Below are 24,548 nucleotides of genomic sequence, written 5' to 3' on the forward strand. Positions count from 1 at the left end.
CTAGCGTATGTACGAGGCTCTAATCTCCATACTTTCACACTTGGCATGGCTGCCAGGTTTTCAGTGGGTGTCCATTGTGTGTTCAGAGCCAGTGACGTCCATTGTGTCCGGTTCCTGTGAGGGTGAGAAATAACAGCCTTCTGTTAAGATGTAACTGAGGATCAAGGATGTCACAACAAGCAAGGAGACATCTACAGAGTCAACAAGAAGAGGACCTGGGACCAGCAGATATCTTTACAAACACTTGAATGACCGCTCATAACTTCTTATTTAAGGAGGCAAACTATACTCAGCTTTGCCTTTTTAGCCTCTTTTAGCTCCTAGTGGTTCTGGGTCACCATGAGCTATCTGGGTACAGAAAGGCAAAAACAGGCTGTATGCATGTTAGGTTAATGTGGCTCTGTAAAATGTATTAGCTATAGGCTTGCTATACACCATCAGTTCTGGATGTGAGCCTGGCTTCAGGGGCATAAAGAGATCATTTGCATATTCAGGAGTGATGCATCCATGGATGCTCACCCAAAGCTGAATTATCACAAATACCTTCTGTTTTAAGAATGCAAACTATACTCTGTTGACTTTTCGCAAGAAGGCCTTTCTGTCTCTTTTTTAGTCTCTTTTTATACCATGCCTACAGTTTCACTTAAAGTGTACCTGAGTCGAAGGAAAAAAAGTTTTATACGTACCTGGGTCTTCCTTCAGCCTCAACGTTCCCTAGTCACGTTCATCCGCCGCCTGCTACCTCTGCAATCCAGCCCGGGAACTCGTCAAGTAACGGCCAATCCGCGCAGGGGCAGTCTGGCCAAGGGCGCTCCCCCGTCTCGCTCGCACGGTTGGGAGCGTTCTGCGAGACGGGAACATGATGGGGAACGCGTGCGGCCGGGCCACACATGAGCAGTAAGCCCCCGACTCTCGCAGTGACTGGCCCGGATTGCAGGCAGCGGAGGAGAATGGCGAGGGACTAATCATAGAGAAGGGGGCTGGAGGAAGCCCCAGGTATGTATAAAACTTTTTAATTAATTCATCTCAGCTTTCCTTTACGGCCGGTTTCAGACTGCGGATTGGCGTCCCGGGGGCCAAACCGCAATGCCAAAACTAGTCCTTAGGGGATTACCATGTTAATACACGTTAATCCCCTTCTGGCTGCCAGCCAAACAGGAAGTGACACTCACTGGCGCTCACATCCTGTTTCGGAAATACAGAAGTGCACAGAAGCGTATTGTAAAAATACGCTTCCGGGTAGCCGCAACGCTACCACTTAAGTTATTAAATAACCTAGCATCGGCCATAGACTTACATGACGCCGCAGTAAGGACGTAGATATGTCCTTGCGTCGGGGATGTGACGAAAACATAGCTTCCGCTGCATCTCGCTGCACCACATCGTTATGAACGGATAGACTTTCATAGGGCTGTGATGGGGTGCAGTAAAATCACCCAGTGTGAAAAGACCCTTAATGGTAAATTAAAGAAGAACTCAGTGGAGTTTCATTTTCTTCTTTTTTGGTACTGAATAGGGATGGTCAATGAGATGCTAATAATTTCAACTTGATTTCAATGAGATGCTAATAATTTCAACTTGATGCTAATCTTATGGTAATTTCCATGAAATGTAGGCAGCTGCTATCCTCTGAGTTCATCTTATCTTTAGAAGGGGTACCACAATAAACCTGAGATGATGTGTCCCTGCTGTACTGCGGCCATCCCCTTACTATTTGGCATTAGAAGTCATGGGCGTTCAGTCTCGCAGCACCTCTCCCTATTTATTCACTAGCGGGCTGGGTGTTCCCTGATTTCACTAATCAGTTTGCCATTTCAATTTATCTTCAGACATCCGTGACTTTTTCTCTAGCATCTGTGCAGTTCACCCACACACCCTACTGCTTTGATTACCTATAAGCGATAGGTCTCTGGAAACGTATTGTATATAGGGAGACTGTATTCAGGCATGACATTCTGTAATATTCATGAGTAACACAGGTGTGGTGATCTATTTTTGTTTTGCAGCCTGAAGACAGTGACAATAGTTCAGCTACCCAGCCATACCTGAGAAAATATGAAGTGTCAGTGCTGGGCTACATGATTGCTCTGATTTCAGAAACACTCTAGAGGTGTCCTGTTTTACATCTCGCACTTATCCCTTTGTTGTGTATCAGCCTCTCCACTGAACATCATAATTATAGGAGTAGATGCAATTCTCTGATGGTAAGAAAGAAAACATGATAATAGCAGCCCTTCTCTAATCTAAAAATATTCTTCATTTCACTTTTCGAGTGCAGAGTTTAAGTGTAGAACTGCGTCAGTTGTTCTCTCCTTTATGAGCAATTGTTCTCACTCGCTTAATGTTCTGTGCTTATTTATATTAAATATTTATTTATAGTTTCCAGGGCCTGGAGCAATATGACAATAACTCAATGTTAATGGAAGAACTTTTCACGTGGGATGATATCTTTGGTTTTGAAAGGTTCCCAATTTCCATGCTATTTTTTTTAAATCAAATGCAGATAGTGGCAAACCGATCTCTCAAATTCTGATCATTAATGCCCACATAACATTTATGCAAAGTTTTTGTTTTTTATATGCATTTAAAGTGACACTGAAGTGAAAAAAATTATGATATCATGAATTGTATGTGTAGTACGAATAATTAATACAACTTTAGTAGCAAAGCAAAGAGTCTCAGAGTTTTATTTTCAGTTATATAGCTTTTTTTCCATAACATTGCATCATTCTCTAATATTTGCAGTTTAAAACAGAGCAGAGATAATGAACTATAAAACAGAGCGGAGATAATGACCCTTTGACCTTCCCTGCAGTAAAACCTTACCTCAACCTGTCTCTCACAGTTTCTTTGATGTATAAGTGCTTCAGAAAATAGCACTGCTCTCTGACTAAATTAGTCGGAGAGCTCAGAGAAGCTCTTTTGCATAGATAATAATTGAAGTTTCTTAAAGGGAACCTTAACCCAGGGGGGAAAAAGTTTCACTTACCTGGGGCTTCCCCAAGCCCCCTGCAGCCGCCTTGTGCCCACGCAGCTCCTCAAGGGTCATCCGGTACCCGCCGCAGGTTAGTTTAGTTTCCGGCTGATTGAAAGTCGCCCCCCCGGCAATGTCTACTCTTCTTCGCCAATCGCATCCTGCGCATGGGCACGAGCATACTGCGCCTGGGCATGATGCACTTGACGGTGGGGAACGCGAAGAAGAGTATGCGTTGCCGGCCAGAAACGAAACAAACCCACGGCGGGGACTAGAGGACACTCAAGGAGCTGCGAGGGCACAAGGTGGCTGCAGGGGGCTTGGGGAAGCCCCAGGTAAGTGAAACTTCCCCCCCCCCCCCCCGGGTTAAAGCGGATCCGAGATGAAACACTAACTATAACAAGTAACTTTTCTATATATCTTGTCTAAAGTTTAGATTAACAACAGCTGCAAACAGTTTCAACAGTTTATGCTTATTTATTCCTGTGATACAATGCCGCCATGTTTTGTTTCTCACATTACACAGGCAAGCTGATAGCATCCCAGCCCTCAGCCTCCCCTCCTCCCTCCTCCCCTCTGCCTCTGAAATCTCTGGCTAGTAACCTCCTCTTCCTCCTCCTGCCCAGACTGAGCTCCCATTAGTACATGAGTCTGAAAATACCAAGGCACTCTGAAGCTGTGGGTGAGGCTTGTTTAGTTTATAGGGAATTAGAGTATTAAAACAAAACAAAAAAAGTATTTGGCTTGAGGAATGCCCTTTAAACTATAGGAAAAGAACACAATTATGCAATGAGTAAACGTTTATCTCAGATCTACTTTAAGGTTCCCTTTAACTCTTACTGTACTCGAAGCAATATGAGACTCATATATTTGCTACTAATGTTCTATTTCTTAGCTGTACTACATATACAGTACATTTCATGATATCATACGTTTATTTTCAATTCAAATTCCCTTTAATAGAATTATATTTTAAATAAATTTTGCACAAAGCAGCTTTGCAAAGCCAATAAATCAATCCGCTCCTGTTACGACGGAGACCAGACGACCAGACGGAGTGGTGGGGCAGTGGAATCATTGTAATGGTACACGTACCCCAGGGGGTACTTCTGATGGTTCCAGGGGGTACTTGGGCTTGATATACAGGTCCTTCTCAAATAATTAGCATATTGTGATAAAGTTCATCATTTTCTGTAATGTATTGATAAACATTAGACCTGCAAAAGATTCCTGAGGCTTTCAAAAACTCCCAGCCTGGTTCATTACTCAAAACCGCACTCATGGGTAAGACTGCCGACCTGACTGCTGTCCAGAAGGCCATCATTGACACCCTCAAGCAAGAGGGTAAGACACAGAAAGAAATTTCTGAATGAATAGGCTGTTCCCAGAGTGCTGTATCAAGGCACCTCAGTGGGAAGTCTGTGGGTAGTCTGTGGGAAGGAAAAAGTGAGGCAGAAAACGCTGCACAACGAGGAGAGGTGACCGGACCCCGAGGAAGATTATGGAGAAGGACCGATTGCAGATCTTGGGGGACCTGTGGAAGCAGTGGACTGAGTCTGGAGTAGAAACATCCAGAGCCACCGTGTACAGGCGTGTGCAGGAAATGGGCTACAGGTGTCGCATTCCCCAGGTCAAGTCACTTTTGAACCAGAAACGGCGGCAGAAGCGCCTGACCTGGGCTACAGAGAAGCAGCACTAGACTGTTGCTCAGCGGTCCAAAGTACTTTTTTCGGATGAAAGCAACTTTTGCATGTCATTCGGAAATCAAAGTGCCAGAGTCTGGAGGAAGACTGGGGAGAGGGAAATGCCAAAATGCCTGAAGTCCAGTGTCAAGTACCCACAGTCAGTGATGGTCTGGGGTGCCATGTCAGCTGCTGGTGTTGGTTCACTGTGTTTTATCAAGGGCAGGGTCAATGCAGCTAGCTATCAGGAGATTTTGGAGCACTTCATGCTTCCATCTGCTGAAAAGCTTTATGGAGTTGAAGATTTCATTTTTTAGCACGACCTGGAACCTGCTCACAGTGCCAAAACCACTGGTAAATGGTTTACTGACCATGCTATTACTGTGCTCAATTGGCCTGCCAACTCTCCTGACCTGAACCCCATAGACAATCTGTGGGATATTGTAAAGAGAAAGATAAGAGACGCAAGACCCAACACTCTGGATGAGCTTAAGGCCGCTATCGCAGCATCTTGGGCCTCCATAACACCTGAGCAGTGCCACAGGCTGATTGCCTCCATGCCACGCCACATTGAAGCAGTCATTTCTGCAAAAGGATTCCCGACCAAGTATTGAGTGCATAACTGAACATAATTATTTGAAGGTTGACTTTTTTTGTTTTAAAAACACTTTTCTTTTATTGGTCAGATGAAATATGCTAATTTTTTGAGATAGGAATTTTGGGTTTTCATGAGCTGTATGCCAAAATCATCAATATTAAAACAGTAAAAGGCTTGAACTACTTCAGTTGTGTGTAATGAGTCTAAAATACATAAAAGTCTAATGTTTATCAGTACATTACAGAAAATAATGAACTTTATCACAATATGCTAATTTTTTGAGAAGGACCTGTACTCAACCAAGAATAACAAATTGAGAGTTTTAGAAAATGATGAATCATATTTAAACAACACCAAATTAGTGTTTTAGCTAATTAAAAAAGCATTAGTAAATGCTTGGAAATTGTTTAGAACCAATTATCACGACTATGATGAAATATATATTTGTCAAGGGGTACTTGTGACAATGTTTACTATGCTAGGGGGTAAATAAAAGAGTTTGCACAAATTGGCCATAAACACCTCTAACGTCTCAGTCAAATAGTAAATTCTTTATTACACGATTCAAAGTTGCAGGTATATACCTTTTTCAGACCAAATCACAGACAAGATTAAACTCTATTTCTGCGCAGTAAATAGTACATTAAAACCGAGGCTCCGTCCCGCATACCCCGTAACTGGTTGCTCTAGGCTTGTGTGCATGGAGTCTGTCGAAAGGACTCTTCTGCTCCATACACGCAAGCCCAGTCTGCCCACCTGTCACACAGCACCTCACAACAATCATACAGCAGCTGCCTCCCCCTATTAAGGATAAGTCCTGTTGTTAGTAAGATCAGAGCAAGCAAGCATTTGTTAATTAGAGAGGATGCAATCCATTAAGCTTATAGACTGTGAAATAAATATGCTAGGGGGTACTTGGTGAGTACAGGGTTTTAAAAGGGGTACATACCAATAAAACTGTTGAGAAACACTGCTCTACAATACCCAACCTTAACTACCCCCCAACCCCTACCCACGCCTTACCTTAACCCTCTATCCCACGGCTAATCTTAACCCCATATCCCCATGGCTAACCTTAACCTTCCCCCCACACCTTACTTTAACCCCCACCCACAGCCTAACCTCCACCAATTTTTGGGCACCGCCATGGGTGCATTTATAGTTAGTGCCAATACTGTGAAATTTGGGAACCTGCGGCACCCGATTTGTTGCAGGCACTGGGGTCCCTTGCAATGCAATGCAAAATACAACAAACTATGGCTACAAATAACGGGCGTTATTTATCAGGCACTGCGCACACCAAAATTTTACTGTTTTGCCATTATTTATAAAGGTGACTAAGGAGGTGCCCAACTTTCTGCCACTAGTGGTCAACCAAATTTACAGCTTTTTTTTTTTTTACCACAGACCCTAGCGCAATTGACTTGTACTTTGGTAGTTTACTTGGTAGAAAATGCTGTCCTGAGCTTGTTGTTTTGAGGACAGTGCTTAGCTGTTATTTAATGAATATATGGCTTATTGTTTTTGGAAAATGTGTGCATTAACCTAGTTATATGTCACTGTGCAACTGTCCTACTTCCTCACTCCATGCTTACTAGCTCTTTTCCCTGTACGCCACCTCACCTATGTGTTTATGCATAGATAATTAAAAATAATGTTTTGTGAAATGCAAAAATTAATCTGAGGCAGAATAGAGACCATGTATGGAAATAACATCTGCATTCCTGCAGTACATAAGTGCTCGAACAAGAAGGAAGACAATGCAGGTTTACTTTACCTCACAGATTACTGCTGTGCTGTATCAGTGGCAGGTCCTCTTCAGACCCTATTTTTGAACAGCCAGTGGACTCCTTAACACTTTGGTGAAAGCACTTGTTTTATTAATTATACATTTCACTTTCATCTAAGGCCATTGATGGATTAAAGGAACACTTAAGTCAAACAAAAAAAATGAGTTTTACTCACCTGGGGCTTCCAATAGCCCCCTGCAGCTGTCCGGTGCCCTTGCCGTCTCCCTCCGATCCTCCTGGCCCCGCCGGCAGCCACTTCCTGTTTCGGTGACAGGAGCTGACAGGCTGTGGACGCGAGTGATTCTTTGCGTTCCTGGCCACAATAGCGCCATCTATGTTGCTATAGCATATATCATATACCATATAGCAGCATAGAGAGTGCTAATGTGTCTGGGAACGCGAAGAATCACTCGTGTCCCCAGCCTGTCAGCTCCTGTCACCGAAACAGGAAGTGGCTGCTGGCGGGGCCAAGAGGATCGGAGGGAGACGGCGAGGGTACTGGACAGCTGCAGGGGGCTATTGGAAGCCCCAGGTGAGTAAAACTCATTTTTTTTGTTTGACTTAAGTGTCCCTTTAAGTAGCTTTTTGCATTGATTATGCCTTTTTTAGATTTCTTTTGGCTGCATTTTAAATTTTAACTAATTTCCTCATGCCTCACCCAGGAGCACTAAAGGCCTCATCTTTCCTGCAGCTCTTGCTCTGATTAATGCCTAGGCCCCATTTAGACCGCAGAGCCTGGCCTTGGTATAAATACATAATTATTGTCAAAAAAAGAAAGCTAACAACAGTCTAAAATATTTATTATTTCCAACCCTTATTTACCTATAACCCTTTATTATTCTGTATCATATTACGAAAAGAAAGCAAAAGGATGTAAGGGTTTTGGCCATTAAAACCCAACTCCCGCCTCCTATATATCCCATCTGTTATCTTTTACATTTGTGTGAGATTCTTTACCAAACAATCCTTATTTGAATAGTTAGCGATGGGCCATGTGACATGAAGCAGACCAGGTGAAAGAGTTAACAGCAGGCGTTATGAGCTGGGCTAATGCTGTTGCTCAGCACAGTATCATCATGACTGGTGTAAGTACTCCTAGCCAGGTACATTACAGTTTGTCAACAGTGACAGAAATGGGAAGGCATGGAGGGAAGCTTATAGCATTTACTTTTTGCTTCTCTTTTGATATGCTTTCTTTAAAGAGACTCTGTAACAAAATGTTGAGCCTTATTTCTTCTATCCTATAAGTTCCTATGCCTGTTCTAATGTGCTCTGGCTTACTGCAGCCTTTCCTATTTGCACAGTGGCTGTATTATCTCTGTTATATGATCTAATCTTCTCTCCTCTGTCAGGTCTGTCGGGCTCAACCAGTCAGGCTGGAATGTGCTGTGCTGCTTGTGATTGGATAGAAGCTATACACACCCTCTCCAGGACCCCTGCACACTCTGTATGACTCACACACTGAGCTACTCTCACCCTATCACTTGCTATGTCTTTTGTTTGTAAACACTGCCTAAAAATGGCAATTACAAGCCAGGATTGCAGCAGGGAGAGGCAGAAACAGCACAGAGGGGCCCAGGAGAACATAATGAATAGAATGGTATGCTTTTTATTGTAAGAATTTTAGAGTACAGATTCTCTTTAACCACTTGAGGACCTAGCCTTTACCCCCCCTTAAGGACCAGCGCTGTTTTTTCAGATCTGTGCTGGGTGGGCTCTACGGCCCCCAGCACAGATCAAATGACAGGCAGAGCGACCAGATGGCCCCCCTTTTTTCCCCACTAGGGGGATGATGTGCTGGGGGGGTCTGATCAGTCCTGCATGCTGTGGGTGGCGGGGGGGGGGGGCCCTCCACCGCAAGATTTCCCCTCTCCCTCTTCTCCCTCCCTGCCCGAGAGAGATCGGAGGCTGCACAGGAACGGATCTGTCCTGTGCAGCCTCTAACAGGCTCCCCGCTGTCATGTGACAGCGATCCCCGGCCGCTGATTGGCCGGGGATCGCTGATCTACTACAACGCTGCTACTGTAGCAGCGTTGTAAAAATGTAAACAAAGCGGATTATTTCCGCTTGTGTTTACATTTAGCCTGCGAGCTGCGATCGGCAGCCCGCAGGCTATTCACGGAGCCCCCTGCCGTGAAATGACAGGAAACAGCCGCTCGCGCGAGCAGCTGCTTCCTGATTAATTAGCCTGCAGCCGGCGACGCAGATCTGAACTTCATCCCAATCAGTAGCTGATACCCCCTTTCCCATGAGAAATCATTTTATTTTCACAAACGGATCATCAGGGGGCCCTGTATGACTGATATTGTAGTGAAACCCCTCCCACAGTGTGATGTCAGGATCCTGGTTCTGACATCACACTGTGGGAGCCTTGTTGCATTGTGGTAAATAACAGCTGTTTCCAACTGCACAAAAAGCAAGCAGCATCTCCTTCCACAGAGCTGCACCTGCCAGTAGTAAAAATTCACCATGTGATAAATATCAGAATGTAAATCAGGGAGAGGAAAGAATTTACAAAGAGCAAACATTTACTAAATGTATACATAATTATTGTATATTACTTTTTATTATATAAAAATATTTTTTTAATAAAAATGAAGCACTTTTTTATCACATTATTTTTACTGGAGTTCCTGTTTAAGCCAAAAAAAAGGGGGACTTTGTAGTGCTGCCACAGTTACATAGTTACATAGTTATTTTGGTTGAAAAAAGACATACGTCTATCGAGTTCAACCAGTATAAAGTACAACACCAGCCTGCTCCCTCCTATATCCCTGTTGATCCAGAGGAAGGCGAAAAAACCCTTACAAGGCATGGTCCAATTAGCCTCTAAAGGGAAAAATTCCTTCCCGACTCCAGATGGCAATCAGATAAAATCCCTGGATCAACATCATTAGGCATTACCTAGTAATTGTAGCCATGGATGTCTTTCAACGCAAGGAAAGCATCTAAGCCCCCTTTAAATGCAGGTGTAGAGTTTGCCATAACGACTTCCTGTGGCAATGCATTCCACATCTTAATCACTCTTACTGTAAAGAACCCTTTCCTAAATAAATGGCTAAAACGTTTTTCCTCCATGCGCAGATCATGTCCTCTAGTCCTTTGAGAAGGCCTAGGGACAAAAAGCTCATCCGCCAAGCTATTATATTGCCCTCTGATGTATTTAGACATGTTAATTAGATCCCCTCTAAGGCGTCTTTTCTCTAGACTAAATAAACCCAGTTTATCTAACCTTTCTTGATAAGTGAGACCTTCCATCCCACGTATCAATTTTGTTGCTCGTCTCTGCACCTGCTCTAAAACTGCAATATCTTTTTTGTAATGTGGTGCCCAGAACTGAATTCCATATTCCAGATGTGGCCTTACTAGAGAGTTAAACAGGGGCAATATTATGCTCGCATCTCGAGTTTTTATTTCCCTTTTAATGCATCCCAAAATTTTGTTAGCTTTAGCTGCAGCGGCTTGGCATTGAGTACGATTATTTAACAGCATGGAGCAGGAGGCAGGGGGGGGGGGGGGGGCGCAGCAGGAGACCTGGCAGGCTGGATGCGGCCCGTGGGCCGCCAGTTGGACAGCACTGGGCTATATTAAAATCAATAAACCAGAAGACTCAGCCGTCAAGTCTTTGAATTGTACAGATCACATATATTCATATAAGATGTTTTTTTACACATCATAGAGGAAGTTGTATATTTATGTGCAATTATCCCTCATTCTTTGTTGGATTATCATGGTGTGATGAATCACCTGAGGGATTATTATTGTGACATATACAAGATGTACATATCCTCCCTGTATTTTTATATAGTGACTATCCCCATCCCAAAGCACAAATTGCTTCATCCCCATATTCCATATACAGTAGCTGCAGTATTACTGTAGTATTATCATAGTTTTACCCCGTCCCTGTCACCTGGTACATCTTTACTAATTTACAGTGTTAAACCTCATTCATCTCACCTTCATGCTAAATATATTTTGTACTTCCTAAAATGGCATTTATTTGCTTCATGTCACTATGGGCCCATAGGCAATTCATTTTTTACTCCTGCGTTTTCTCCTAGGAGATCATTTCTCATCTTCGATTAAAACATTTTTTGTAGCTCTTTGTAATGGAAAAAGTAGCAAAAAGTAGGTGAAAAAGTACTGCCCAAATTATTTTGAGCATTTGTTTGCTTGCTGATGGTTTAAAAGGCATTTATTTACAAGTTGAGAAAATATCTCCTGGGAGAAAACTCAGGTGAAAAAGTGAATTGTATATGGCCCTATGAATCTACTGTCTTATTGCAACACTTCTGCTCAGTGACATAGCAATAATGGATATAGAATTGGTGAGCACACACATGGGCGTAACTAGAAATCACCAGGCCCCCCTGCGAAACTTTGGATGCCCATAGTTTTTTTCGCGATTGTACGCAAAAACCGTTATGCGTATTATAGCGCGCTCAAAACGCTAGCGGGACCGTGATAAGAGTTATTACAGCTTTGTGAATCAAGCCCCTGGTGTGCAGAAAATGCATACAGAAAAACGCACACAGAAAACTGACAGACGAGTCAGACAGACAGTGCTCCCAGCCTCAACTTCTTATTACACTCACTCTGTCCATCTCTGATGGAGCAGAACTGGCTCTGCAGACTCCAGCATCACTACAGTTCAGAGCACTTGGGGAGGGGTAGAAAGAATGGGGGCAGGGCGCTGTACACATGAGCCTGCTGCACACTGAATAGGGACTGTCTACAAATCTTTGTCTACAAAACTTTGAATGATTCGTTATAAGTGGATGAGCCGATGCAGTCATTAGAACAATTGTGCAGAGAGAGGGAAAAAATGTCTGCATAATTTTGCGCTGACTTTAGCGGTTAATAGCAAAGTCCCCATACATGTCACTGTCACCAAAATTGCTACGTAAATTAAGCAGAAGAGTGGGAACAAGTCAAAAAGACCTTGTAGTTTTTGAGAAAATCAATTTTTAAAATGCAAAGGAAACATGTTTTTTAAACTCAGAAAAATTACAATTTAAAAAACATTTTTCCTTTGCATTATTAAAATCGATTTTCTCAAAAACTACAAAGTCTTTTAAAAAAAATTTTTTTTTTTACTTATTCCCACAATTCAATTTTGGTGACAAGAGCATGTTTGGATGCTTTGCTATTAACCGCTAAATTTGGCATGAAATTAGGTGAAAATTACATGACATTACGTTACGTATGGATTATGCAAAATCAGTTGAATGTCCAATTAGTAAATACTGATACTTATAGCCGTAATTGCAAAACTTTAGCCAAAATTTTGTGTAATTGTAATTAGCAGATTATGTTCATCACTAGTGGACAGAACATTGTATAGACATAAGAAAACGTTGGGCAGCACGGTGGCACAGTGGTTAGCGCTCTCGCCTTACAGCGCTGGGTCCCCAGTTTGAATCCCAGCCAGGTCAACATCTGAAAGGAGTTTGTATGTTCTCACCATGACTGCATAGATTTCCTCCGGGGACTCCGCTTTCCTCCCAGATCCCAAAAACATACAGATAAGTTAATTGGCTTCTCCTAAAATTGGCCCTAGACTATGATAAATGCACTACATGATACATAGACTTATAACTATGGTAGAGACTAGATTGTGAGCCCCTCTGAGGGACAGTTAGTGACAAGACAATATACGCTGTACAGCGCTGCGTAATATGTCGGCGCTATATAAATACTTAAAAAATAAATTTAAAAATGTCCCTCAAAAGAGGTTGTTCACAATAGTTTAGACATCCATCACATTCCCTATGCAGCCAGCTGTCTGTTATTTCAAAGAGTCTGAATAATCAATAGAAAGAAGATACGTAGAGATTAAGAAAATATAGCTATTTTTAGAGACAACATGGTTGATTGGACTTGCTTAGCATAACTGCTAACACAGCAGGAAATGTGAACACCTTCTGAAAGTCAGATTTAACCATGGGACCTAAAAGCCTATGTATTGCTGTTTGTGCCAACTGGAGAAAATGTAATTTGCTTCCTGTTCTGATGATAGTGTCAGTCTGCCACTAGGTTTTGAAGAAAGACTTCTCACTCCCTGGTACACAAACAGCTAAGCCTGGATTTACATCACAGGAGACTATAGGCACAGATGTCCTGGCACCTTAGACCTCGCCCTCCATGGACCTACAAACCCCCACCGAACTGCACCGCAAGTGTGCTGGCTGTCCCAGCTTTCACTTCTGCCTTACTTCCCTTGCATATCATAGCTACAGGTGTCCCTTAGTATTAGGTAGCCATTGGTGCCCTCAGTATTAAATAGCTTGAGGTGCCGCCGACTAAAAGGAGATCTCGTCAGTGGAATGCAGAGAGCTGGGTGAGTAACCTCTCATTTACTCTCAGCTTGGGACTCTGCATAGGGAAGGAGCCAGGGAGGCACTAGGGGAGGAGAGTGAGATGCTTTTCAATCATCAGGCACCTGTAGACAAGTGCCTACAGTGCCTTATAGTAATTCTGCCCCTGCAAACAGCAGTAAAATAGGAAAAAGATGCTCTAGCCCACTAACTAGATTAAACTGAGTTTATAGCATATTCCATTTTAAGTGGTTGTAGGCAATAGTGTTGCGTTTACACTGTCAATAGGAATGTAAGGGAGAGTTTGTACAGTGACAATAATTGTATGTGTCTGTGAGAACCACCTGAGTCTCCTTGGAGATTAACATGTGTCTTCAGAACAAAGATATACTCAAGTGTACTAAACTCACACTAGGTTATTATGACATTCTGGAAACTCCTTGACATTTGTCTTATTTGCTTATGCTGCAAACAAGCTTAATTGAAATGATGTTCTGCACAGAAGCAATGGCAGGCTTATATGAACATGGCTTGCTCACCAGCAGTTGAGGAGCCTCATAATGGTTTCTGCTTTACTGTGTGGACTAAAGAAAGGGCCCAGATGTTTGTAACAAATATGTAAAGTAAGAAAATAAATATTCACAAGCACAAACTTCTGCATGTAGGTCATCTGCGTGGAAAATAATGTTTGCCTCCTGCAGAAAAAAAGAAAAAAAATTCACTAGGGTTTTTGTGGTCACAACTGAGAGTAGTTGCATACTGTAGCTATGGTTTAAATGTGATACTTGTCATTGGAAGCAGGTAAAAAAGGGCAAACATGGCAAGCGGTAAAAAAGGGAGGGCACAATGTCATTAGCACTTTTGCGGTACCTACAGTATAACAATGGTGCACACAGTTTTTTCATATCCGGAAGTTTCAATACAAAAATCATAGTGGAAGCATCTGTTGCCCAAATATCCCCGTAATGCCGCTAACTGAAGCTTTTTGGCTGGGGGGGGGGGCGGGAGGGTGTTATGGGTTAGGAACCATGGGAGGTTGGTTAAGGGTTGGGCATCGGTAGAGGGAGGGTTAATGGTTAGGCATCGGTAGAGGGAGGGTTAAGTATTAGGCATCGGTAGAGGGAGGGTTAATGGTTAGGTATAGGTAGTGTGTGTGTGGGGGGGGTGTTCAAGGGTTAGGCATCGGTAGAGGGAGGGTTAATGGTTAGGCATTGGTAGAGGGAGGGTTAAGGGTTAGGCATCGGTACCGATGGTTAGGCATCGGTAGAGGGAGGGTTAATGGTTAAGCATCGGCAGAGGGTGGGTTAAGGGTTGGGCATCAGTAGAGGGAGGGTTAATGCTTAAGCATTGGCAGAGGGAGGGTTAAAGGTTGGGCATCAGTAGATGGAGGGTTAAGGGTTGGGCTTCAGTAGAGGGAGGGTTAATGCTTAAGCATTGGCAGAGGGAGGGTTAAGGGTTGGGCATCAGTAGATGGAGGGTTAAGGGTTGGGCTTCAGTAGAGGGAGGGTTAATGCTTAAGCATTGGCAGAGGGAGGGTTAAGGGTTGGGCTTCAGTAGAGGGAGGGTTAATGCTTAAGCATCGGCAGAGGGAGGGTTAAGGGTTGGGCATCGGTAGAGGGAGGGTTAAGAGTTAGGCATCTTTAAAAGGGAGGTGTAACGATCGGTGAAGCACAGAGAGGTCTGATTACCGGTGATCTGCAGTATCACGGGGAATACAGACGTATACCAGATTATAAGTGATCTGCAGTATCACCGATAATCCGATATACTATCTAACCTCTGTTCACCTGAGTAGAGTGTAGTGTTTTGGTGTAACAGTAACACTTATAGGACAAGCCACAGCGCAGTCAGAAGTACTACGCAGATTCCTTCCGCAGACCTGAGCTCTCCAAGACGGGAGGAGTCAGACTGACAGTAGGAAGGATTGTCTGAAAATGACACTCAGGAGTAGGTGCCACTGACAGGACGGGGAACCGCCTCCAATAGTGAGGTCGGTTCTCGAGGTCGGACAAGCCAGGTCGTACACACACAGACAGAGAAAGTACAAGATCAGGAGGCAGAGGCGGAGTCTAAATACAAGCAGGGTTCGGCAACAGAGTATCAGAAATATCGAGGTACGAGATCAGAAGGCAGAGGCGGAGTCTAAGTACAGGCGGGGTTCGGCAACAGAGTATCGGAAATATCGAGGTACAAGATCAGAGTTTCAGGTGGATGGTCAGGCAGGCAAATAGGTCATAGCAGATAATCACAGTCAAACTAGTACTTTAGCTATCAACAAATCTAGCTAAGTGTAGGATTACAGCTCCAGCTGGTCCCGGCACACTTGCGGATCTGACTATGGATCTGGGTGCTCCCGCGTATGTGATCGCAACGCCAGACACCAAAGGAATGACCAGGCAGTAGTATATATACCCAGGTGTCCCCCCAGCACCTCCCTAAGTGCTGGACCAATGACGAGTGGAGCTAGAGTCAGCTGACCCGCCTGGTCAGCTGACTCCTTCCTGGGTGCCATAAATCTCCTGCTTGAGTGCGCGCGCGCGCGTCACTCTAACACCAGAGGGACTACGAGTCCCAGCCACAGCAGCCCCGCTCTGCGGTGTCTCCGCAGCGGGGGTTCGCGCGCTAACCGCCGCATCCCACGCGACGGTTTCTCCGCGTTCCATGGGTCCTTGCACGGAGACAGCCGCATCATGCTGAGAGGAGGCGGCTGTCTCTCCGTGTGTGGCAACACCGTGCGCGGAAAGAGCCGCCTGCCGCTTGCTCATGGCGGCGGCTCTTCCGCGTTTTCTTAGAGTAACCCCCCTCCTGAGGAGTGGACTCCGGACAGCTCCTTCCGGGCTTTTCTGGATGTAAAGCATGAAACTCCCTCACTAACTCATCCGCATGCATACGGTTCCCCGGTACCCATTGCCTCTCTTCAATGCCATACCCTTTCCAATATACCAGATACTGTGTAGAATTTTGTACCACCCGAGAATCTAAAATCTTCTCGACTTCATATTCTGGTTGATCATCAATTATTACAGGAGGAGGAGGAGTGAGACCCACATGCACTGCAGGTTTGAGTAGGGATACATGGAAGGACCTCACACCACGCATGCTAGCAGGAAGATCAACGACATATGTGACATTGTTGATTTTTCTTGCTATCCGGAATGGACCCACGAATCTGGGCCCTAACTTGGCTGAAAGCTGTCTCAAGGTCAAGTGGCGGGTTGACACCCAAACCAAGTCTCCTGGTTGAAATCTCCATTCTAACGAGCGTCTTTTGTCAGCTTGACCTTTCTGACTCTGAAATGCTTTTACCAGATTATTCTTAATGGTCCACCACATGTCCTTAAAAGACCTTTGCCAAGCCTCCAAGGCTGGAAATGGAGTGGACGCAATCGTCAACGGAGAGAATTTAGGTAGTTTACCGGTTACTACCTTAAATGGACAGAACCCTGAGGAAGAACTCTTTAAGTTGTTGTGGGCAAATTCTGCATAAGGTCAAAATTTAACCCAATCACTCTGCGCCTCGGCAACATAACATCTCAAAAATTGCTCTAACGATTGGTTGACCCTCTCAGTCTGGCCATTTGTCTGTGGGTGGTAGCCCGAGGAAAATGACAGTTTCATGCCCATTTGGTGACAGAATGCCCTCCAAAATTTAGAAACAAACTGGACTCCCCGATCGGATACTATGTCTTCAGGAATGCCATGCAGTCGGAAGACATGGGTGATAAATAAATCGGCCAGTTCCTGGGCCGAGGGGAGTCCCTTTAGGGGCACGAAATAGGCCATTTTACTGAACCGGTCGACTACTACCCAGATGACCGACATGCCTTCAGACCTAGGAAGCTCACCCACAAAATCCATGGACAAGTGAGTCCATGGTTCACTCGGGGTGGGCAAAGGCTGCATTGTACCTACAGATGCCAGGCGGGAGGGCTTGCTTTTTGCACACACCGCACATTCCCTGACAAACTCTTTGCAGTCCGCTGCTAGCGAGGGCCACCACGCACACCTGGCCACGAGATCCTGCGTTCTAGATGCCCCAGGATGTCCCGCATTCTTATGAGAGTGGACCATCTCCAAGACCTGGAGACGGAATGGTAACGGGACAGGACAAACAACACCCCTGCGGGCTTCCCTTCCGGGATGTCCTGTTGAAAAGGAATTAAAGTTTCCTTCCAATCCTCCCAAGTCTCGGTTGCGGCCAGTACCAACCTCTGGGGAATGATAGTCTCTGGAACGGAGGGCTGTGCTGTCTCTGACTCGAAGCACCTGGATAAAGCATCCGCCTTGACATTCTTGCTACCCGGGGTGTACGTAATAATGAAAGAGAACCTAGAGAAAAATAACGACCATCGAGCTTGACGAGGACTCAACCTCTTAGCCCCCTCGATGTACTCTAAGTTTTTGTGGTCAGTGTAGACCGTGACCGTATGCTCAGCTCCCTCTAACCAATGTCACCATTCCTCGAAAGCTAATTTAATGGCTAGGAGCTCTCTGTTGCCAATATCGTAGTTCTTCTCCGCAGGGGAGAACCTACAGGAGAAGAAAGCACACGGGTGCATTCTACCCTGCAAGCCAGATCGCTGAGACAGCACAGCCCCCACCCCGACCTCCGAAGCATCCACCTCAACAATAAACGGAAAAGACGTATCCACATGTCTGAGGATGGGTGCAGAACAAAATAGGCCCTTCAGGGTAGCAAAAGCCTGTAACGCCTCAGGAGACCAGTGAGTGGTATCTGCCCCTTTCTTGGTGAGACTGGTAAGGGGAGAAATGACCGTAGAATACCCCTTTATGAACCTCCTATAATAGTTAGCGAAGCCGAGAAACCGCTGAAGGGACTTCAACCCAACCGGCTGAGGCCACTCCAGAACAGCGGAAACCTTGGCAGGATCCATAGACAGGCCCGTGGTGGAAATTATATACCCCAGGAAAGCGACAGACGTTACCTCAAAAATACACTTTTCTAGCATGGCGTACAGAAGGTTCTGCCTTAGTCTGTTCAAAACGAACCTCACATGGGTCCTATGTTCAGAGAGGTTGTTGGAGAAGATAAGGATATCGTCTAGGTAGACTAGAACAAATTTCCCCAACACCTCTCTGAAGACCTCGTTGATGAGTTCCTGAAAAACGGCCGGGGCATTACATAGCCCGAAGGGCATTACCAGGTACTCGTAATGCCCGTCCGGTGTATTAAAGGCCGTTTTCCACTCATCGCCCTTTCTTATGCGTACCAGGTTGTACGCGCCCCGCAAATCCAGCTTAGAAAAGATCTTGGCATCAGTGATCTGTGTGAACAAATCGTCTATCAAGGGTAGCGGATAGCGATTCTTTACTGTAATCTTGTTAAGACCGCGGTAATCGATGCAGGGCCGCAGGCTTCCGTCTTTCTTTTTTACAAAAAAGAAGCCTACCCCAGCAGGCGACCGGGACGGGCGAATGAAACCCTTGGCCAGATTTTCCCTGATGTACTCCTGCATAGCCAATTTTTCGGGCCCCGACAAATTGTACAAATGACCCCGGAGGGGTACACAACCAGAACGGAGATCAATGGGACAGTCGAAAGGACGATGTGGAGGCAATTTATCAGCTGCTTTGGGGCAGAATACATCAGAATATTCAGAATACTGGTCTGGTACACCTCCCACCTGAACTCTGGTTTGCCCCAATGTTAACTTCCCCAAACACTGTTGAAAACAATGAGGTGACCAGGTGGTTAACTGACCCGTGGCCCAATCTATTTGTGGTGAATGGATTTGTAACCACGGCATGCCTAGGATAATAGTGGAGGTTGACATGTGTAAGACAAAAAATTGTAACTGTTCCCCATGCAATACCCCTATGGTGAGCTTCACCAGCGGAGTCTGTGACAGGGCATGATTTCGTTGCAGAGGGGAATCGTCCACTGCCGTGACCTGAATGGGGGGTCTCACGGGAGTGAGTGGTAGACCCAACTCCTGAGCAAACTCGAAGTTCATAAAATTAGCCGCTGAGCCGGAGTCAATAAAAGCTTCAGTGTCTACAGACTTATCATCCCATGTAACAGTACAAGGGAGAAGCAATTTTCTTTCTTTAAGGGGTAAAAATTGTGTGCCCAGGGTGTCACCCCCCACTACTCCTATGCAAACTCGTTTCCCGACCTGTTAGGGCAGTTTCGCAGCCTATGCCCTGCTGCTGCACAGTACAGGCACAGCTGTTCCGTCATTCTCCGCCTTCGCTCCACCTGGGTCAGTTTCGATCGACCAATCTGCATTGGTTCGGGCGGAGGCAAGGCCGGAGAGGGTGAGACAGGCGGAGATGGTGCTACTAGGGGTGTAACGGACGGTGCCGCGTAAGATGTCACCCTGACACGGTGACTGCCCCTAGTCTGCCTTTGATGGCGTAGCCTACGATCAACTCGAATGGCCGATGATATGGCCTCATCTACTGTCTTGGGCTCGGGTACAGTTAACATTAGGTCGAAGACCTCCTCCGACAACCCAGACAGGAAGTAATCCATCAGGGCAAAGTTGTCGAATCTGGCGGTGACTGACCACCTACGGAATTCTGCCGCATAATCCTCGACCGAGCCTTTGCCTTGCCGCAAAAGTTTGAGCTTCCGCTCAGAGGACGCAGCAAGGTCAGGATCGTCGTAAATTACGGCCATGGCCTTAAAGAATTCCTCTACCGAGGTCAGAGCTGTATCGGTAGGGGGCAGGTTGTATGCCCAGGACTGGGAGTCACCAGTCAGCAAAGTTTTAATAAAAGTGACCCGTTGGGTCTCATTCCCCGAGGATCGGGGTCTCAACTCGAAATACGATAATACTCTACTCTTGAAATTCCGGAAGTCAGACTTGTGGCCGGAAAATTTATCAGGTACAGGCATACGTATGTCATTACTAGGAGGGGATCGCACTGAATCAACTGACGTCTGGAGGGTTCGCACAGAGCCTGATAGGGCATCGATTAAGGCTTTGTGCTGGCCCAGTGCTTGATGGATACTGTCCACCGAAGTGGCAAGCACAGTCAGAGGATCAGTGCGTGATTCCATCTGTTTTTTGGTCTGGCGTTCTGTAACGATCGGTGAAGCACAGAGAGGTCTGATTACCGGTGATCTGCAGTATCACGGGGAATACAGACGTATACCAGATTATAAGTGATCTGCAGTATCACCAATAATCCGATATACTATCTAACCTCTGTTCACCTGAGTAGAGTGTAGTGTTTTGGTGTAGCAGTAACACTTATAGGACAAGCCACAGCGCAGTCAGAAGTACTACGCAGATTCCTTCCGCAGACCTGAGCTCTCCAAGACGGGAGAAGTCAGACTGACAGTAGGAAGGATTGTCTGAAAATGACACTCAGGAGAAGGTGCCACTGACAGGACGGGGAACCGCCTCCAATAGTGAGGTCGGTTCTCGAGGTCGGACAAGCCAGGTCGTACACACACAGACAGAGAAAGTACAAGATCAGGAGGCAGAGGCGGAGTCTAAATACAAGCAGGGTTTGGCAACAGAGTATCAGAAATATCGAGGTACGAGATCAGAAGGCAGAGGCGGAGTCTAAGTACAGGCGGGGTTCGGCAACAGAGTATCGGAAATATCGAGGTACAAGATCAGAGTTTCAGGTGGATGGTCAGGCAGGCAAATAGGTCATAACAGATAATCACAGTCAAACTAGTACTTTAGCTATCAACAAATCTAGCTAAGTGTAGGATTACAGCTCCAGCTGGTCCCGGCACACTTGCGGATCTGACTACGGATCTGGGTGCTCCCACGTATGTTATCGCAACACCAAAGGAATGACCAGGCAGTAGTATATATACCCAGGTGTCCCCCCAGCACCTCCCTAAGTGCTGGACCAATGACGAGTGGAGCTAGAGTCAGCTGACCCGCCTGGTCAGCTGACTCCTTCCTGGGTGCCATAAATCTCCTGCTTGAGTGCGTGCGCGTCACTCTAACACCAGAGGGACTACGAGTCCCAGCCACAGCAGCCCCGTTCTGCGGTGTCTCCGCAGCGGGGGTATGCGCGCTAACCGCCGCATCCCACGCGGCGGTTTCTCCGCGTTCCATGGGTCCTTGCACGGAGACAGCCGCATCATGCTGAGAGGAGGCGGCTGTCTCTCCGTGTGTGGCAACACTGTGCGTGGAAAGAGCCGCCTGCCGCTGGCTCATGGCGGCGGCTCTTCCGCGTTTTTTTACAGGAGGGTTTTGTGTGAGAGTAGGGTTAGGTCATAGTGAAATATCGGTAAATAAAATTGATATTTTATGGAATTAAGTAGTAGAATATCGGTAGTGTACTAGCAGCCTTTTTTGTAGGCGCCTAAATGTATGCCTCATCTTTAACCCATACATTATACCTCATGTATTTCTGGGCCATAAGCAAGCATCAGAGCTCCTCCTGCTACAGTGCAGCCACATACCCAAAGAAAAATGTCTATAGAGGTAACTAGTGCTGCTGTTCTCAGGGATGTAACGATAGCCCTGGGGGGCTAGGGTGGCATGTTCCTGTCCGTAATGCAGAGCAGCAGCTAAGCATTATATATTGTCTTCTTCTGGCAGCCGGACAGGTCCTCTTCATTCCTCTTTGGTGTACAGGCACCATACAGCCATTCACCATGCAGCTTCCGTCCATGTCACATGACCTGTCCCCCTATCAGAAGAGGTACTGTATAATGCTCCTCTGCTGCCCTGCATTATGTACAGGAGCTGGCCTCCAGGCCGTTCAGCTGCCTGTGGAAATGAGAGCTTCCTCCCTCTAACCATTACTGGTTGAATTTCTGCATAGAGACCCTGCTTTTTATGTATAAATTCAGTCAGCATTGACATCGGCAATAGCAGTTTGTCTATCACCCAACCCCCCCCCCTCCCCCCTCTCTTTTCCTCTAATAGCTCTAATGCTGTGCACACATGGTGCGTTTTGTATTATCAATCGAGCCGCTGATGGCTCGATTGATAATATCCGACGTGTCCGATCACCATGGCGGAATGATTCTGCGCTTTATCCCCACGGGCGGACAATAGAAAAAACCGAATGGCAGATAAGAAGCGCCTGCGGGGACGATCAGGAATCGATCCACGCGCCCGCGCGGAGACGCGCTGGCATTGTCGATTCCGGCGCATAAACGCACTGTGTATGCCCAGCATTACATCTTTTAACTCCAATCATGCACTCCTCCCCTGTTCAACCCAATCCAGGGGTGTAACTACAGTCTTCCAGGCCCCTTAGCAAAAAGCTACTGATTGCCACCCACATGATGGTGGCTTCCATTACCCCCCCCCCCCCCCCCCCCCAAAAAAAAAAGATAAATAAATAAAGAGATTGAAGATGTCCATGTCCCCCGTCCCCTGATCACCCATTAGGCAGAGCAGAAACAACATGTTATACATTATCTTCTCCAAGCTATAGGACAGGTCCTCTTCGCTCCCCTTCAGTATAGCTCCTCACCATACTGTGCAGCTGATCACCATGTGGCTCTTTATACATGTCATCGAGAGCTACATAGTAATTGACTGCATGCTGCAGCGATGAGCTAAACCAAAAGGGAGTGAAGAGGACCTGTCCTGCTGAACCCAGAGAGCAGGTAATGTATAACGCTCCACCTCTACTCAGCATGGTAACCATGGAGACCGACAGGAGTTTTGGGTACAATTGTTATGCCCATGCCCCCATATCACTCTTTTTCCCTTCCCTCGCTCATTTTCCTTTCTAGTTGTACTCTATGTCCTACAATATTACCATAGTCATAGTCTAATGTCCTACCATATTATTATTATTATGTATTTATATAGCACTGCCATTTTCTGCAGCACTTTTCTGAGTACATAGTTCTGTCACTGACTGTCCACAGAGGAGCTCACAATGTAATCCTACCATAGTCATAGCCTCATGTCCTACCATCATATTATTATTATTATTATTATGTATTTATATAGCATTTCCATCTTTTGCAGCACTTTACAGAGTACATCATCATGTCACTCGCTGTCCTCAGAGGAGCAGCTCACAATCTAATCTACCATAGTCATAGTCTAATGTCCTACAATATTATTATTATTATGTATTTATATAGCACTGCCATTTTCTGCAGCACTTTACTGAGTACATAGTTCTGTCACTGACTGTCCACAGAGGAGCTCACAATGTAATCCTACCATAGTCATAGCCTCATGTCCTACCATCATATTATTATTATTATTACTATTGTTATTATTATTATGCATTTATATAGCACTTCCATCTTCTGCAGCACTTTACAGAGTACATCATCATGTCACTCGCTGTCCTCAGAGGAGCTCACAATCTAATCCTACCATAGTCATAGCCTCATGTCCTACCATCATATTATTATTATTATTATTATGTATTTATATAGCACTGACATCTTCTGCAGCACATTACAGAGTACATCATCATGTCACTGGCTGTCCTCGGAGGAGCTCACAATCTAAACAATGTTATATGTATGGTAACTAGGACATTAATGTATATTAAAGGAGTGGGACTCTATGCAAAGTTTTGCTGGACAGCAGTGTGTCTGAATTACAATGCTGCTATTTACGTTTTGCCCTGTCCATGAAACATTATGACCACGCCCTTTCAGTGCAACGGTCACTCTCTCTTTTTTTTTTTTTTTTCACCACAATCGTGGGATGTGTGGACCCCACGTTCAGATTTCTCTGGTGGGCCCCCAAGGTCCCAGTCCGACCCTGGTAACAACAATCTCTTAATGCCAAAAATAAAACACAAAACAGTTATATTTATAAACAAGTGACTTTTTGGTTCAGAAAACTGAATATTAAACCCATTACGCAGAAAAGCCTGCAAAGACCGGAGTAAAGACCATGTCACATGACTGACTCTGCTGCAGTAATTAGTCAAACCAACTAGTCACTAATCATAACAACTAGTTGATGTCACTAGTTGGTAGCCTAGAACTAGGGAACTAGCCTAGAAGAACTAGGGAACACCTTGAAAATGTATATATCTAATTTGGTTTGCAAGATATAATGGTGACATCTAGTGGCAGTTTGGTAATATAACCAGTTCTTTTACAGCACACTATTTCAAACCAAGGGATGGCATGCTCCAAAAATATGGATGAGGCATAAAAATAACTGCCATACTTACATAAGAGTGAAGAGAAAGTAATACAAATAAAAAGTAGCAAACGTGATTTACTAAGGTTCTCCATTGGACATCACGGGA

The sequence above is a fragment of the Hyperolius riggenbachi genome, chromosome 2 (assembly GCF_040937935.1).
Source record: "Hyperolius riggenbachi isolate aHypRig1 chromosome 2, aHypRig1.pri, whole genome shotgun sequence".
Lineage (NCBI taxonomy): Eukaryota > Metazoa > Chordata > Amphibia > Anura > Hyperoliidae > Hyperolius > Hyperolius riggenbachi.